The 18,807-nt window shown below is 38.8% G+C and overlaps 2 long non-coding RNA genes across 3 annotated transcripts in view; one reads left to right on the top strand and one right to left on the bottom strand.

Moving 5' to 3' along the window:
• Positions 1 to 18,807, bottom strand: part of LOC109267319 (uncharacterized) — a 204,525-nt gene that overhangs the window by 87,035 nt on the left and 98,683 nt on the right. The window lies entirely within an intron of this gene.
• LOC109267316 (uncharacterized) lies at positions 1,105 to 16,162 on the top strand. Its single transcript, XR_002080027.2, has 4 exons — positions 1,105 to 1,250; positions 2,611 to 2,796; positions 5,441 to 5,531; positions 15,880 to 16,162. It is a non-coding gene; the product is annotated as an uncharacterized LOC109267316 (long non-coding RNA).

The raw sequence follows: 18,807 nt of genomic DNA, 5'->3' as shown, positions 1-18,807 counted from the left end.
GCATCACATCTTCGATTAGTTAAAAGGAAACAAAACACAAAACAAAAAAAAAAAAAACGAACTGAGTTTTCTCTATTCAAAAAGAGCTAAGGCTTTTGCAGCTATATCTGTCCTTGAAATCTTTTTGTCACTTCAGTGAAGTAGATAATTAAGTAGCCATGCATCTAATGAAACTTTGACATTTTTGGACAAGCTTTCCCAAATCAAGTTTGAAATGAAGTCTTTTTGACCTGAAAGAAACTTTGGGACTTTTTTCTAGAGGGTCTCTGGAATATTTAAAAGTTCTATTAAACTAAGTTTATTTGATATGTTAAATTACATGGGAAGCATTGTCAAATAAGAATACTAAACCCTCTTTATGTTGTATTTGTGTAAGTGTATGGTAAGTGTTCCAAAAATTATATGGAGGTTCTAAAATTCTGACATAAGTTTAATGAGAATCTTCTCCTTATAGCAGTATGCCCAATACTCCTACCCCTATTTCCTTTGAGCCACAACTGATAAAAAGGGATACACTTCAATTTTACAAAAGCCTGATCAAATCCATAGAGACCAATCATACTACCAAAGTATGTTCTACCAAAGAACAGTCTTTCCACAGCATTCTCTAGAAATAAAAAGACATTGAACATTTCAACCATCAACCTGGAGACATGATTTATTGGAAAAAACACTTGCACAAAGGTTCTCTCCAGTCTCACTGGAAGGGACCATACAAGATATGGCTAATCAACCTTTACACCATTAAATTAGAAGGCACCGATTCATGTTTCTTATTTTTTAAAAAGGCTCTCATATCCAGCTGGACTACTAAATCAACTGGAGACCTCAAATTGACTATATTCTGAAAGAAGAAGCAGACAACATCTGAATAGACTGCTTTCCTGAAAGTCAGGACCAGGTCAGTACAATAACTCTTTAATATTTGCCAAAAGTATAATGAAAACTTTTAAATTCATTGAGATCTTTGTTCTACTGTTTACCTGGGTAGGAATTCTTATGAATTTTGCTGTTTGATACTCAGTAGGACTTCTTCCCCTGTGGTAGCCAAATCTCAAAGCTTTCTGTATACCTATTGTTGTTCCCTCCCTGATTTTATATGTATATATATCCAAATGATGAATTTTTTAATCTTACTAATTTTTCTTCCAGCTTTCATCTCCTTTGGTACCTCGAATGGTTAATGTTATTATTCAAATATATCAATCACTAGTGGATTGGCCATAATTCCTCTACTAAAAGTTTGCAAAGTAAATAAATAACAACTAGTAGTATGCTGATCTCTGAACTTCTCAGATGTTCCCAACTTTACCATAATTTTTGATAAAGAGCCTTCTGCTATAATCTACAGAGTCCAAGCTTTCATCCCCAAACTCCTATTCCATGCTTTCTCTTGATATCCCATATCCTATCTAGCTTTTCCTCCCTGCCCCCCCCCCCAACCAAATAATGACTATTAAACTCCTAGAAGACAGATTCTAGGCCCTTGTATCTGCAACACAAATGCACAGACCCATATTTGTCTGATAATAATTCATCACTTGCTTACCTGACCCATTCACTTGACTACCCCTTCCCAAGCTTGCCAGCCTAATGAAACTTGTGGGCAACTCCCTAAGACTGATCCTTGACTTGAGTTTTTTTCCTCTTCATTTCCTGTAAATGAATCTATAAATACTGTCAACATGTCTGGCTTGCTCTGTGCACTTGATATATTTTTGTTTCTGGATATAGTCATCAATCTTGGGCTTATAAATGTCTTAACAGTTGGAGAGGCCTTAATAGCTTGTGTTTTGGGGAGAATTTAATTATCTTCCTTCACTATTCTCAAAATGACTACAGCCACTACTGCCAAATCTCACACAAGAAAAAGAACATTGTTAATACTTGATATTTACCCTGATGAGGAACCTTCAGGATATGAAGACAATAGTTATGGTCATAGCCAATGCTGCTAACTTCCTGCTAGATATTCTACCAGAGATGAGTTTAAATAATATCTTAGAATCATAGGTTCATGTCTTAGAGTAGGCACAGCAGACTTTGAAATTTTGAGAAATGTTGAGAAATTTTAAGAAATATATCTCCTTTTATTAGCCGTGGGTCAGAGGAGGTAGAGGCTAAGTGCATTGGATACCCTGGTGACCATCTCAAAGGATGAGAGTCTGAGTTTCAAAGGGGATGGAATTTAGAGGAAATAACAGTAGGGGTTTGGGCCAAGGTATTTGAAGGGTCTCTAAAAATTTTGCCAACTGAGTCTTAATAGTGCCATTAGTGTGTTCAACTAACCATGATGATTGAGGATGATCTGCACACACACACACACACACACACACAAAGTGTCATAAAACTAGCCAAACAGAGTAGACCTGTCCAAGGCACATGACCAGTAAATTGATTTCCCCTATCACTCTGAAGTTCAAGAGGATTTCCCCAAGTAAAGATAATTTTTTTTTAACAGAATTTTTTAGCTATAGAAGCAGCAGTGGCCTGAATACAAGGGATAGCTTCAGTCTGGTGAGAAACCATGCAAGGACTAAAACATCCATGACATGAGAAATATATACGAAATCCATCTTCATTTTTTTTAATGTTTATTTATTTTCAGAGAGAGGGAGAGAGAGAATCCCAAGCAGGTGTCATGTTCAGCATGGAAGCTGATGTGGGGCTGGATTGCACAAAAGTGAGATAATAACCTGAGCTGAAATCAAGTCTGATGCTCAACTGCTTAAGCCACCCAGGTACCCCTGAAATCCATCTTGGTGAACAAGTTTCCCTGGATTGTATTTTGAATAGGTAGGACAAGTGAGGTGAACACTTTTTGTGACCTTATTAATATTTCCCTACCAATATTGGTTTATGAATGCTATCATTGTGTTAGTAGTCTAATGGTTTAATGCAGCAATAGTGGTAAATAGTGAAAATTTTAGAATTTCTGGTAGGGCTAGATCTTTTAATTGGTCAAAACTAGAATTCCTTTTATTGAATTAGCAATTACTAGATATCTCTTGTCAATTTTCCAAATTATCATTTGGAAGAACACTTCTTTGGATCATTACAGAGATTTGGCTATTGGTTTCCTTGAGAGTAGCATTTCAGGCAGAAATGTCAGTGAGGTGGTTTCCTTTGAACTCCAGTGAGTTGAATTTGGAAGGCCCAGGGCCTTAATAATAGCCAGAGCCACCTTTAAAAGTATCAAGGGGCGCCTGGGTGGCTGTCGGTTAAGCGTCTGACTTCAGCTCAAGTCATGATGTCATGGTTAGTGAGTTCAAGCCCCACATCAGGCTCTGTGCTGATAGCTCAGAGCCTGGTGCCTGCTTCCAATTCTGTGTCTCCTTCTCTCTCTTTCCCTCCCCTGCTCGCGCTCTCTCTCTCTTTCTCTCTCACAAATAAACATTAAAAAAATTATGGCATCTAATAAATTTTGGACATGGGGCCATTTTTAATTTATCCCAGTAGAAGTACAACAACAACAATTTTCATTATTTCCATAACATTCCAAAGTCATGAGCTATCCCAAAGGAAAACTGGCTATCAATATAAATGTTTTCAGCTTTGCTCTTAGCCTGATTACAAGGATAGTTAAAGGGAATCCCATATTATTTCTTCAGTGACCTTAACTAAAAATGGCAGGAATGGCTCAGAGGTAAAGGGGTTATCCCTGTGCCATGGGTCTAGTTGTTGAAGAGGCAGAGGGGTAGGTGGTGTTCAAAACACTTTGATGTCTAGAGCAAAAGGAAAACTCCTCAACAGTACAGTATGAATAGGAACAGCAAGTTCTGAAAGGAATCAGATAAAATGCCAGCACAGGAGTCAAACTGAAAGCCAACACAGTTCTAATAGGAATAGTCTGAGTCCAAAAAGGAATTGACTAAAGGCCAAATTAGTACCCTTAGAAAGGACAAGGCCTTAAAACAGATCTTGAAGAAAGCCTGAAGAGCCAAAACACAAAGAGAGCAGAGCTCAAAACCCAGAAGAAAATTACCCTTCAAATTCCAGAGTCAACAAAAAAAGCAGTGAGCCCAATTAGTGCTGTGAGTATAATTTCCTATTTGCACATCAGCCTCACAGTTGTTGGGGGTTGCCTCTGGATCCTATTTCTTATAATTACATAACATTTACCTTGAAAGTTATTTTCCTTATTAAGGAATAAGAAAATGGAAATTCAGGACTAGCACCTTAAGGCAAAGCCATAGGTAAGTTCAACAATGTAGACGAACATTATTTTATGTAGAAGAAGGAGGATCTTATCAAGGATTGTTTTGAATGAAAGTCCATGGGAAAAAAGCAAGAATTCAGGGTGATGATGGTTTTTCATTGGCTGAGTTGCAGGGATAGTTGATTTTGATTTCTCATAGGAGATGCTTTCCCTATTGGGGTTTGTAATTGACATTAAGTGATAGGGCTCCCCCTCTTGCATCCCTAGTCTACTTTAGTGAGGTTTACATTTATTAATTTTCACAACCCAGGATGGTTCAGTCTTAGGTTCTCTTGCATTTTTAACTGGCTTGGAGCTGTCTTGCATTCATGTTTTTAAATTACATTGTTGATTATTATTTTAATTTGTGCTTTATTTGCTATTTTCAAATTGCTTATGCCAGGTATTTCTGGTTATTGTTGTTCTACTACTTAAAATGTCAGACTCAAAAACATTCATCAGGTGTACCTTTTGACTAAAGGTAATGAGAACCTAGTTGATGTCTACACCTTATTTCTTCAAACCTCCTTATTACTCAAATGTGGCCATAAGACTCTAACCTATCATGATTGTTGAACATCTCAAATATCAATAACCTAAAAAACTCCTTGTCGGCAGGACATAATATATCCAATACAAGTTGCCAACCACTCTGCAGTGAAATGGGTCTAACAACTGATCATCAATCCTTTCCTGCCAGAAACATCTTGATCAAAGGAGAATAAGTAAAAGAAGATTCCAAAGTGAAGTACGTATAAGCATTGCTAAAAGAGTCATTCAAAATAGGGCTGGGGAGAGGTTCAGGAAGCAGGGCCTATGAACATCTCCCGTTTCAATTTTTAGAACACCAAGAACTCTTGACTTTTGTCAATTACAACTTGTCAGTTGCACGAGGACCGCTTCCTGGAACACCTCCTACTTTGGACTGGAATAGACATAATGTAAAAACTGTTAGCTAAACAGCCAATACTGTACTAGATAGTCAGTTTAACTCTGTCAGCACCAATCATACTTCTTTCAAAACAAGTTATGTAACCTTGCAGGTTTTGCCTTTATAAGCCTGCATTCCCTGATTGTAATTCAGAGCACACTTTGTTGTGAGTAGTCTGTGTGCCTCATGGATTGTAATCCCTAAGACCTCGATAAATGGAGAATAAAATAGGAGGCCAGAGAATAGCTAATAGGAATTTTTTTTTTTTTTTTTTTTTTTTTTTTTTTTTTTTTTTTTTTTTTTTTACAAAGGACCCCTGGTGCAGGAGTGGTGACTGATATGCAGAAGACAATGCAGAAGGAAGTCAATGCTCCCAGCAAAAGTCAGGCTCAGGAACTGGAGGTAAAGTATTGGTGAAGGCTTGTAGTAAGACATGAGCCTGAAAATAAGACACCCAGGGCCTCTTCCCATCCACAAGAATAAGTCTCCGGGGGAATACAGAAGAATAAGCTTTATAGTCTGGAGAAACTGGGCCATAGGGGCTGGACTTGGGCACACAATCAAAAAGCAAGGCTGGAGTTCTCCACAGAAATAGGTCATGGACTCCCTCTCATGTCCTGATCTTAACAGACATAAAGAGATATATTGATGGTTATACAATAATAGTAGGGTACTTGAACACCCCATTTACATCAATGGATAGATCATCCAGGCAGAAAATCAACAAAGAAACGATGTCTTTGAAAAACACACTGGGCTAGATAGACTTAAAAAATATATATGGAACATTCCATCCCCAAACAGTAGAATATACATTCTTTTCAAGTAAACATAGAACATTCTCCAGGGTGGATCACATGTTACCCCACAAAACAAGTCTTGATAGATTTAAGAAGACTGAAGTCATAATCATGTAACAGTATGAAACTAGAAATCAATCACAAGGAAAAAATGGCGAAAAAAAAAAACACCCACAAGTATGTAGGGACTAAACAACTAATAGGTCAATAAATCAAAGAGGATCAAAAAATACATGGAGACAAAAATGAAAACACAACAGTACATTTTGAGATGGATGTAGTAAAAGCAATGCTAAGAGGGAAATATATGGTGACACATGCTTCCTCAACAAATGAGAAAAATCTGAAACATTCTAACCTTCCACCTAAAGGAATTAGAAAAAGAATAATAAACATAAAATGCAAAGTCAGTAGAAGAAAGAAAATAATAAAGATCAGAGTAGAAATAGAGAATAATAATTTAAAACCATGGAAAAGATCAATGAAACCAAGAGCTGATTCTTTGGAAAGATAATATTGATAAACCTTTAGCTGGACTCGCTGAAAGAAAAATACTTAAGTAAAAAAAAAAAAATTAGAAAAAAAGGAGAAGTAACAACCATACCAAAAAGGATTATAAAAGACTACTGTAAGTAATTATATGCTAACAAATTGGACAACCTAGAAGAAATGGATAAATTCCTGGAAACATACAATCTTTTAAAATTGAATCATGATGAATAGAAAATATGAACAAATTACTGTAAGGAAATTGAACTCATAATCAAAAGACTCCCAGCAGACAGGTCCAGAACCAGATAGCTTCACAGGCAAATTCTTCCAAACATTTAAAGAAGAGTTCATACCTACTCTCCACAAGATGTTCCAAAAAATAGAAGAAGGAACGCTCCCAAGTACATGCTATGAGGCCAGTATTACCCTGATGCAGAAACCAGAGAAAGAAACTGTGAAAAAGGAAAACTATAGGCCAATATCCAATGAAAATAGATGTAAAAATCCTCAACAAAATATTAGCAAACCAAATTCAATAATACACTAAGAGGATTATTCACCATGATCAAGTGGGATTTATGCTGAGGATGCAAGGATGGTTCAATATTTACAAATCAATGAATGTAATATACCACATTAACAAAACAAAGTATCAAAATCATGATCATCTCCATCAGTGCCAAAAAAGGATATGAGAAATTCAACCTCTTTTCATGATAAAAACTCTGAACAAAGTGGTTTAAAGGAAACATAATAAAAATCATATATTATCAGCTAAGATCATAATCAATGGTAAAAAAAACTGAAAGCTTTTACTCTGAGAAACAACACAAGGATGTCCACTCTCATCATTTTTTTAACATAGCACTGGAAGTCCTAGCTACAGCAATCACAAGAAATAAATGGTATCCAAATTGGTAAAGAAGAAGTTAAACTGTCACTATTTGCAGATGATATGATACTACACATAGAAAACCCTAAAGGGTCCACCCAAAAATTTATAAGTAATAAATGAATTCAGCAAAGTTGGATTATACAAAATTAATACACAGAAATTGGTTGTATTTCCATATACTAATAACAAAATAGCAGAAAGAGAAATTAAGAAAAAGTCTCATTTATAATTGCACCAAAAAGAATAAAATGCTTAGGAATAGACTTAACCAAATAGATATTGAAGATGACACAAGTGGAAAGATATTCCATGCTTATGGAGTAGAAGAATTAATATGTTAAAATGTCCATGCTACCCAAAGCCATCTACAAATTCATTGCAATACCTATCAAAATATCAATAGCATTTTTCACAGAACTAGAATAATCGTAAAATTTGTATAAAACCACAAGAAACTCCTAATAGCTAAAACAATCTTGAAAAACAACAAAGCTAGAAGTATTACAATCCCAGATTTCAAAATACACTACAAAGGAGTCTGGTACTGGCACAAAAAAAGACAGGTTGATATAAAGAACCCAGAAATAAATCCACACTTATATAATCAGTTAATCTATGACAAAGGAGGCAAGAATATGCAATAGGGAAAAGACCAATGTCTTCAATAAATGGTGCTGGGAAAACTGGATAGCCACATGCAAAAGAATGAAACTGGACCACTTTCTACCTACCTACACAAAAATAAACAAAAATGGTTTAAAGACCTAACTGTGAGATATGAAACCATAAAACTCCTAGAAGAAATCATAGGCAGTAATTTCTTTCACATTGACTTTAGCCACGTTTTTCTAGATATGTCCCCTCAGGCAAAGTAAACAAAAGCAAAAATAAACTGTTGGGACTAAACCAAAATAAAAAGTTTTTTTCATAGTGAAGGAAGCCATCAAGAAAACAAAAAGGCAACAAACAAATGGGACAAGATATTTGCAAATGATATAAATGATAAGGGGTCAATATCTAAAATATATAAAGAACTCCAACTCAACACCAAAAACAAGAAATAATCTAATTGAAAATGGGCAGAGGACCCAAATAAACATTTTTTTCCAAAAAACATACAGATATCCAAGAGATACATGAAAAGATGCTGATCACTACCAATCACCAGGGAAATACAAATCAAAATCACAATGAGAGATCAGCAGTCAGAATGGGTAGAATCAAAAAGGAATAACAAGTATTGAAGAGAATGTAGAGAAAAAGCAACACTCATGGACTATTGGTGGGAATGCAAATTTGTGCAGCCACAGTATGGAGGATCCTCATAGAAATACCATATGAACCAGTAATTCTACCACTGGGTATTTACCCAAAGAAAAAGAAACACTATGTTTATTGCAGCATTACTTTACAATAGCCAAGGTATGGAAGCAACCCAAGTGTCCATTGATAGATGAATCAATAAGGAAATGGTATATGTACACAATAGAATACTACTCATCCATAAGAAAAGAATGAGCTCTGGTCATTTGTGAAAATATGGGTAGACCCAGAGGGTATGATGCTAAGTGAAATAAGTTAGACAAAGACAAATACCACATGATTTCACTTTTATGTGGGGGAAAAAAAAGAATAAATCATAAAGAGAAGCAGAGAACAAACTGATGGTTGCCAGAGCGGAGGGGATAGGAGGATGGGCAAAATGGGTGAAATGCATGGGAAGTATTGGTTTCCAGTTATGAAATGAATAAATCATAAAAAGTTATAGCATAGGAAATATAATGGATGGTAATGTAATAATGTTGTATCAAGACAAATGACAGCTACACTGGTGATGAGAATAGTATAAGACATAGACTTAGTCACTATATACCTAAAACAAATGTAACGTTGCATATCAACTATACTTCAATAAAAAAGTGGATATGTACAACCTGTGTATTTAGTGGCCCATTCAAGAACAGTATTAGATTCAAAACATAAGTGTCCTGAAAATTTGTTTAAAAAATGGTTAAAAACAATTTAAATCATGGGGTGCCTGGGTGGCTCAGTAGGTTAAGTGACTTGATCTCAGGGCCATGAGTTCAGGCCACATATTGTGCTCCAAAAAAAAATTAGATCATATTTAAAGCCTCCAGAAGAGGAGTCATAAAGAGGGCCATTGGTTACACACAGCAAAGTGTTAAAATCCTTTTCCTCAGCTTTTTCCTAATATCCTGCTATTGCCTTAGTTTTCCAGTCCTATTGTATAGAGTTCCTTGAATTTACTTGAAACTCAGCCTAAGGTGCTGTGTCGGTCTCAATCTCACCAGTTGCCCCCGGCCCCCTCTTGATTCATTCTCTAAAAGACCTCTTTTCAGGCCATAGCTCTACCCACTTCCCTGAGTAGAACCACAAAGGCCAGGGGTCAGCAACCCTCAGAGCACAGGAATTCTTACCCAAGAAGCTGGGGTAGCGCAAAGCTGCCTGAACACATTGTGAGCCCATCATATTGATGCATGACTATTTTTTCAGTCTGTGGAAATGTTATGGATTTTTAGTAACTCTTCGACACCCAGGGTCCCTGGCCTATGATGGAAACTACTACCTCATTTTCTACCTCCTTGAAATCTCTGCAGGACCCAGTTTAACAATTTACACAGGGTGTTTTGTGACAGTACAGGGCAGCAACAATGTCTAAATCCAGACTCATATGGAAACATGTCCACTCCAATAAATCAATGTTCTTACCTTGACTAATTTATTGACTTACTTGGCTGGGAAAAGGTCATGAACAGCATTGGACTGGATTCAAATTGATCTAACCACCAAACAGCAACAAAAAGAAAGCATTTCATTATTTACCCCACAAACTGGTCAGTTTTCTATATATTTTTTTCTTATTTCTATAACAATATCTACAGACTCACATCTGGCACTCTACACAATTTATTTGAAAATACTGAAAACCTCAGCAGAACAAAAGTTAAAAAGTTGAGAAAGGGATACAGGAAAAAGAAGGGGGCAGGAATAAAGTTATCTCATTTATTAGAATTAGAATCCTGGCATCTCATTGTTTTAGCAAAAATAGGGAAATCATGTTTGTCCCAACATAAAACCTAAGTCTGTAGCAGTCTAAGATGAAAATTTTCTAGGCCTTCCCTTAATTGGACAATGTCACCTTGTCTCCCTGGAAGATAACCAACCAAGAAGGAAAATGAGCAAGAATACAAATAGATAATAAATACATACATAGCATGTATTACCATGTGCCATGAATGGAGAGCAGAGAGACAGTGCAATAAGGGACAACACTAACCCAGATTTAAGAGGTTTTGCCTTAAGACTGGGCTCTCCCACTAAAGGTCAAGGTGCAGGTAGCAATTCTGTTAATCTTCATCTTTCTAAGGGAATTTTGGCCAGGTGATCCCTAAGATTCTTCTTAACTCCACAATTCAAAATCTCCTTTTGGAGTCATACTCATCCATTTATCTTTAATTCTCAAACACAATTGAAAGAACATCAACTGTGGAGTCAGAAGAAATGGGTTTATGTCCCAGTTAGGCCCTCATTTGTATGATATTGGGCAAGTCATTATCTTCTTGTCTTCTTTTACTGTTTATTATTATTACTTCCTCAATATAAAATAATGTTTTTCTTATATTGCTGAGAGGGGTAACTATAATAGCAAACATATATTGTAAATGATTAAATACTATGCAAATTTTGGTCATTAATATTTTCACGGCTCTGTCAACGGGGTTTCTTCCTCTATTGATAGTAAGGTAGTAATGTATTGAAATTTTCCAAGATAAAGCCTAGTGTGTAATATTCCTCCTCCCCCAAAAAATCATTTGCACAGACCCAGTGGCCAAAATTGTGGATTATTCTTTTGATTAATTATTCTATTTTAAAAGTCTGAACTAATTTCCATAATAAGACATAGGAAAGATCTCTAGCAATATCTCTTCAAGTAATTAAAAACCTATTATTATAATTTCCTTTTTAATTAAATAGGCAGTGGAACAGTGTCTTAGTTCAGGCTGCTAAAGCAAAGTATCATAGACTGGGTGGCTTATCAATTAAATGCATTTCTCCCAGTTCTGGAGGCTGAAAGTCTGAGTTCAGGGTGCCAGCATAGTTGAGTGCTGGTGAGGAGAGCCCTCCTGTGTGTTGCAGACTGCTGACTTCTCATTGCATCCCTCACAAGGCAGGAAAAGAGCAAGCTAGCTTTCTGGTTTCTTCTTATAAAGGCACTAATCCCACTCATTAGGGCTCCACTACCTGACCTACTTATTCCCTTAAAGGTTCCACCCTCCAGATACCACCACACCAGGGACTAGATTTAACATATGAATTTAGAGAGACACAACATTCAGTCTGAAACAAATGGTGTTATACAAAAGAGAGATAATTCAGCAAATTCAAAAATGCTGATGTCATTCAAAAAAGTCTACAATGAAAATCTTCTATTTTTATTCTCTTTATACACCAAAGTATAGGGTTAAAAAAGTTCTTTCTAGATGTTGATTTTCCCTTCACCTTCAGAACTTTTGGACTTTTTTCTCTCCAGACTCCTAAATGATTTGCTGAACCTTCATTGTCTGTCTGACCAAGAGTCACCAAGAGATATTTACTCTGGGGGAAAATAAATTAAAAACCAGCAGTGGCTGCTGTCTTCACATGGAAAGTTATGCAAATGTTCATCTGTTCTTTTGAAGCCTTGAGCATCCTGTGGGATCAAGAGTCTTTTTGCCAGAATTCATAATCCTAACGTTTAAAGTGAAGGTGCATTTACCTATCAGAAGGAAGCTAGCCAACAGGTTTTACAGTATCAGAATGATCAGAAACTGCTTCCAAATACTAAATCTCATGGTGGAAATATGGTTCTTTGGGGCTATTGGAAGTATCAGACTCTCTCCCCTGAACTTTCCTCTCACTGGCCCATAAGCTGATTGGAGCAATCTCAGCCAGAGGAGCCTCAGAGACAAAGAAAAAAATTAAGTAAAATCTTTCATGGTGCTTTTCCCCAAATAAAACTTTGACTAAATGAAATGCTCCCAAGGAAGTTGTTAATTGGATTGTTTGGTGAATAAATCAATAGGTAAGAATCCATTTTTCCCCCAGCTCCTGTCTAAAAAACATCTCAAAGAAAGAGGCCCAATTTCCTTGCTATGTACAGCATTTGATTCAGTGCCAAACATTTTTGGGAAAACCTGTGTCTTAGCATATTCATAATCTAAAGAATAAAAGCAATAACGGAAGGTGAGGAAAGTCTCAAAGGCTATTCTTGGGGAAAGCCTAGCTCCATGTATTTTAGCCTCCCTAGAAGGGCAAAGAGGATAGAGATTATGTTAGGAACCTTATTTCTGTTACAGCTTTCTATCTTTATGACCATCCATACAGGCAGGTTACTCAGGCACTCCACAGTTTAAAAAAAAATCCCTATTATAAGCAACACCTAATGATAAACAATGAATAAAATAGTCTCTGTCTTCTGTCCTTATAGTATGGCAAGACAGACATGCTAAGAACTACAGGTGCAATGAGCTTAAAAAGAAGTGTGGGGTGTTATAAGAGCATATATAATGAACAGGAAATACCTGAGCAAAGATGGAGAAGGTGTGAGGGACAGAACAGTTATTATCTTTTTTGACAGATAGTGAAAGTGAAGCCCCAACAGATTAATTATCCCACAAGTGAGTGAAGAGACAGGATCCAGATCCAGATTCCTGTCCTTCAAAGTACAGGTACTCAGAGATTCCCATCTGAGACTCTGAGTATATCTTATCTGCTCAGTCCTGCCTGGGAGCAATTGTCCTCAGGTTTTTCTCCTAAGTTGGGGAAGACAGAAGAGGGAATAAATTTAGTCAACTTCATTTTAACAAAGAAAGCAGATAACATCTCTTCAAAATGTTTTCTAGAAGTGATTCTATAAAAGAATCATGTATTACTAGCTGAGACTTGTGCCATAATAACTCTGAAAGTACTAAAGCTTGGGACTCTGGGCAAATTTGGAAAGATCAGCTGTCAGAGCCCGCAGCACCCACTTTTAGAATTTGTGTTCATGGGCCCTACACCCTAACCTACTAGGCTCTGGATCACACTGCATCCCAGATCCCTACAGTACAGGCAAATGCTACATAAGCCTCTTGCCAATCTCACAACTCAGGAATCTTTCTTCAAGGACCAGAGAGCCATCTTTTTGAAATGTAGTTACCAAGGAAGATAAAATGCCCAATCTCCCAGTTTGGGGGAAGAGCTGAGCCTAACTTCAGCAATCACCTGACTCCAAATTCCAAAACCTATTTCCAGTCATACATGTAGGAGGTAACTAGCAAGTTTATCTTGAAGACATAAGTGTAATGGGTTGCACCTACTTTGCTATATAACAGAGTGATTTCTTTCTGTCTTTGCAGTATCTTTAGGGGATGGCCTGTAATGTGCATCACATTCTGCTTTAATGCTTACTCAATAGTAAGGCTGTTGGCTTTGTCTTGTAACCTATGTGGAACCTATGTGGAAAGGTGTTGTAATTCGGGAGATTTTGCTTTTAATGATCATCCTCCAACCGCCCCCGCTCTGCCATTTTCCAACTGATAGGAAGAGGTGAATTTTATGATGACTGCCTATAGTCCAGACAGAGTGTTGCACTTTCACCAGGCTTGCAAAATCAAAGTGTGAATTGTTCCCATATAATCACGTGAGAGGCAATTTTCAGCAGCATGTTTAGCCACGCTCACAGAACACAGGGTCAAGAACAGCTTGAGTCAATCTCCTTGTCAATCTCCCTCAGTGACAATTTAATAAAAAACAGAATTTAAATTAGAAAGATGAAAGTATCCCCCTTGCAGAGCCAGAGCATTTGTAGAAGGAAGAAAATGAAGCCAGGCTCCCAAATCTATCAAGAAGAATGGGAAGAAAAGCTTTGGAAAGACCAGTAACAACACTCCCAGGCTTGTTGCTTGTGTTATTTTCCCTGTAGTGCTTAACAGTTGACTGCAGTGAAACAAGCCCTGTGCACTTTGACAGCACCAGCAGGATGGAGACCAGTGGAGGCTCTGCTTACAGACTTTGATGGGGAGACGCCCAAAGGATGGGGATCAGATGTAAGAGGAAGAGAAAAAAAACCCAATACCTAAGACCTCCAAAAGAGGAAAGGAAAGCCAGAGAGAAGGCAAATATCTTTAGGACCCAGGGACAGTGCCCATTTCACAGGATGCTCTGCTGGGACACCTGTAAGACCCCTCAGATCCCCTCACCTCCAGGCTGAAATGCCTGATTTTCTACCATCTGGACCTTGTGGATTTCATTTATGATCTGATCCTTGCTCAGTGGATGAGCACTATTTATTGAGCACTTGGTATGTGCCTAGTAACTGAGGTAGGATTCAAACACTCAGGCACACCCTTTGTTTTGGAAGTAAGATAGGTAGATGTATCTGTCTGTCTGTCTATCTGGACTCCTAGATCTTTGTATTCAGGTATCCATTCAAATGTTCCCTCTACCTAGAGGCTTTTCCTAACCACCTGTCTGAAGTAGCCATTTCATCTCTTACAACATCCTAAAGGCACTCTCTGCATGGTTCTTATTCCTACTTGCAGGGAAACTTGTCTGTCTCCTTCTCTGCTATTTCCCAAGGGTGAAGAGCAGTACCCAGTACCGGCACTTGGTAGCTTTATTTACTTAAGTAATTCACTAGTTGATGGCAAATTCCCAATGGACCTTTGGGTCCGTTCAGTCTTTTTGAGTTAGAGGGAAGTGGAGAGAAAGCACAAGGACACTACTGTTTGTAGCCAATAATTAAAAAAAAGTTGGAGAAAGGATTTTTATAAAAAATAGTTTTCTAATTTCCCAGTTTTTCCTAGGGCTACAAATGGCACCAATGGAAGTGGGTTTTAGTCAGGAGTCCTATAAATGCAGGGCTGCTGCACTCTGATATCCCCCAGCTGGAAGGAAACTGCTCCTGTAACTTCCCTGGTTGCTCTGTCACTTGTCATCACTTGTCATATGTCACTTGTCATCACTTTGCACTCAAGTCATCTTCCTGCATGTTTGCGTTGCTCCAAGGACCACTCCTGGGTCTGAGTTCACTCCTTCTCCTCTTCTTTCCCTCCAGCCTCCCTCCCTATAGCCTGGGCAGTGGTCAAGGTCAGTCTTACAAATGTGCATGAATGAACTGCCACAAGGCAAACCCTAAATCTTTAATGTCATCTTGTTATTTAATTTTCTCATAAAAGTGTGATGGAAAAAAAAATGATGACATTCTATTTAAGTGAAGCCACCAACAGATGGTTCTGGTTAATTGAGGTTTTTTTGGTAGGCTCTTTTTACGAAAGACCCTGTCACACAGGCTTCTTAGCATCTCCTTCCATGCCCCAGAGCCAAGTGCTTGGAGAACATATGCTCTTTTTGAGAACTCTAGTCTGTCTGCTCTGGGAATTCTTCCAAATTCCCACTAGTAGTGCTCATTATGACTCTATTTCCTCATAAAAATACCATAAGGGTAACACCACCACATATTTTTACAGCCTTTTACAATTCACAAAGCACCTTGACATCCATGGTCTCTTCTTAATCACAGGCTCTTTGCTCCTTAGATAAGAGAGGCTCCATTTGAATCAGGATTCCAAAGGAAAAGCAAGGATGTACAATGCCTTCTAGAAGGAGAATAAGGAGTGGACATATCCTAATGCAGCTTCTCATGAGATAGCAAGAGGAACACATCTTTGCCCCTAACATCAGCAAGCTTGAGTGCCAGTGCCTTCAAATATCATTGTTATCATGTGGTGTCATTCTTAATAATGGCTAATTGTTTACCCTGTACCTGCTAGGTAACATGTCCTAATAAAGGTTACAGAATCTCATGTTACTGGTATGGATTTGCTGAGAGGAGTGTTGGGGAATAAAGGCTTTCTTGAAACCAAAGCCTAGGCCAAAGCCTACCATATGTACAACAGAAGAATGAAGCTTCTCTGTTAAGTGATAGTGATGGCTCGGCCCTCCTGGATCCTCTCTTTCCTCCCTTCACTGATGACTCCTGCAGCCATGAAGACAACTCTGGGGACTTCCCAGGGCTATTCAGAGCACACCTGGAAGATGGTTTTGAGAGGACCTTGACTGGGAGAAGCACAAGAGAGGAGAGAGGAAGTGAGAGGACAGGAAGGTCACAGAAAAGCCATTTTCCTGTGACACTCCAGCTCCTCAGAATGTGAGGGGCTTACGTAACAATAAGGGCACATCCTCATGGCAGACACAAGCCTGTGTTCCCCCAGCACCCTTCCCCACCTGGACACCTGCTGCTGGGAGCAGCTGTCACCCTGGACACTTCCCACGTCTCTCCACTTAAGTGCCACCATGGAAGCAGAAAGGAAGTCCTGATTCTGCCTGCTGTCCATCCCCTGACATTACCGAGTCCTTGTAAAATGCATCCATGCCAGTTCAGAGCTCTGCCTGCAGACTTCAGGGAACCTTGAGAAGTCTGACCTCCTTGTGTTTCTCTCCCTTGTGCTGGGCCTGACAGATACTGATCTAGCAGAAACATGGATGGCTCGGGGAACTCACCTTGCCCCGACTTCTGCAGCAACCTCTCCACAGACTTCGGCGAAGGCTCAGGAGCTTGTCATCTATCATACTCACCTTTCATTTTCCAGACAGCTTCCCTGGGTGTTTTCATACCTTGTCAGTGCTAATAGAGCCTCTCCGTGTGAGAGGGCCCATCCAGTTTCTGCCCTCCCTACAACACAACCCTCCAGAATCACAGTACTGAAAACGCATGAATCAAATCCTTGCCTTTCAACATCACATTATCCTAAAAAGCATATTTGGAATTGGGTGTACATAAAAATATAACCTCTGCATTTTTCTTAGCTCTAAAATTGAGTAAGCCATAGTTGCTACCTCAGAGAATTGTGATTGCTGAGATGTTATGTCAAGTACTCCATGCAGTACCTGGCATAGGAAGTACTCAGTAGATAATAATGAGTAAATAGCTTGACATGTAACTAAATACAGAGATAAGTAAATGAACAGATAAATGAACAGTAGAGCATAGGACTCTGGGTTAGTTACCATTCTCTTTCCTTTCCTGTGGAGATGATAATTATTACTAACATTTATACTTTAAGCAACTTTTTGCGATTGCTTAGAAACTCAGATCTCATGTGAAGTCAAGGCATATGCTTTAAGATCTAACCCAAAACGCGGTAGAGGTAAGTCATTAAGAACACGGGCAGTGGGGCCAGACCACACTGGACCAAATCCCGATGTTGGCCTTAATAACTGTGTTACCTTGTGTAAGTCACTTAACCTTGCTGTGCCTTAGTTTCCTTGTCTGTAAAACAGAGACAGTGATAGTACCTGACTCATGGAGATGGTATGAAGAGTAAAAGGATAATCCATAAAAGGGCTGACTGCAATGCCTGGCATAAAGCAAGGTGCTCCCTAAATCCATTGGTGACATAGAAATCTGCTGCTGCTGTTCCTATTACCACAATGACTCTAAACAGACAGATTTCTACTTGCCTCACTTCAGGATTGCTATCCCTGAACATTCCTTCTGCTCATCTCACCCCTGGATTGGACCCATTTGAGATTAACCCATTAACCCTTGAGATTACCCTCCTCTTTTGGGCAGCACACAGGCACTGCCAGACACCCCACTTGCCCCCATTCAGCCTTCCTTCTCCTCCCTACAACTTGAGCCACTGAAGTCCAGGATGCTTTGAAGGCAAGCCACCCTTAGTTATTGTGGTTATGACAAGGCTATTCTGTGCACCCCTTGCACATATCCCTTGCATGGTGTACGTGCACAGGACTGCTAATCATAGAGCCAGCATAAAAACAGAAGAATAAAAATAAAAAGGATTTGAGTTGTGGGTTGTGAAATTGTGACACCCTGTACAGCCCAGGCTGAGGGAAGGTTAGCTCTAAGACAACCATCCATGACACCGTGGTACCTTCAAAGCAAGATTGGTCTCATTCCCTAGAGGTCTGCTGAGATGCAGGACCTGGGGCTCACCCTGAGGCTTCCATCAGAGCAGCCAGGATCATAGTGAGGAAGTTCATAGGAGCCAGACAATGCCATTGAGGTATATGTGAACCCAGAGTTAGTGCCTGCTATTGGCCTGGAGAATTTTAAACATACAAAGATAGCTGGAGCAGGTGGTAGATGGAAGGAAGTAAATAAAGACAGCTATGGGGCAGCTTGGACTCCCATCTTTTGTTATCACAGGATGCCCGAGTTTTCCCAGAGCCCTTGTTGGTGCTAGAGAAGGAAACAGGCTTGGATCACTATCCAAGAAAAAGGGCTTTTAAATAAGGAAACACAGCACCTGGGCAGCTCAGTCAGTTAAGCGTCTGACTCTTGATTTCAGCGCAGGTCATAATCTCATAGTTCATGAGATGGAACCCCACATCAGGGACTGCACTGACAGTGAGGATCCTGCTTGGGATTCTCTCTCTCCTCTCTCTCCTCTCCCTTTACCCCTCTCATGTTCGCTTGCTCACTCAC

The sequence above is a fragment of the Panthera pardus genome, unplaced genomic scaffold, assembly GCF_024362965.1.
Source record: "Panthera pardus isolate Hobbes unplaced genomic scaffold, ASM2436296v1 HiC_scaffold_12, whole genome shotgun sequence".
NCBI classification, from domain to species: domain Eukaryota; kingdom Metazoa; phylum Chordata; class Mammalia; order Carnivora; family Felidae; genus Panthera; species Panthera pardus.
This window is presented reverse-complemented; position numbering and strand designations above follow the sequence as displayed.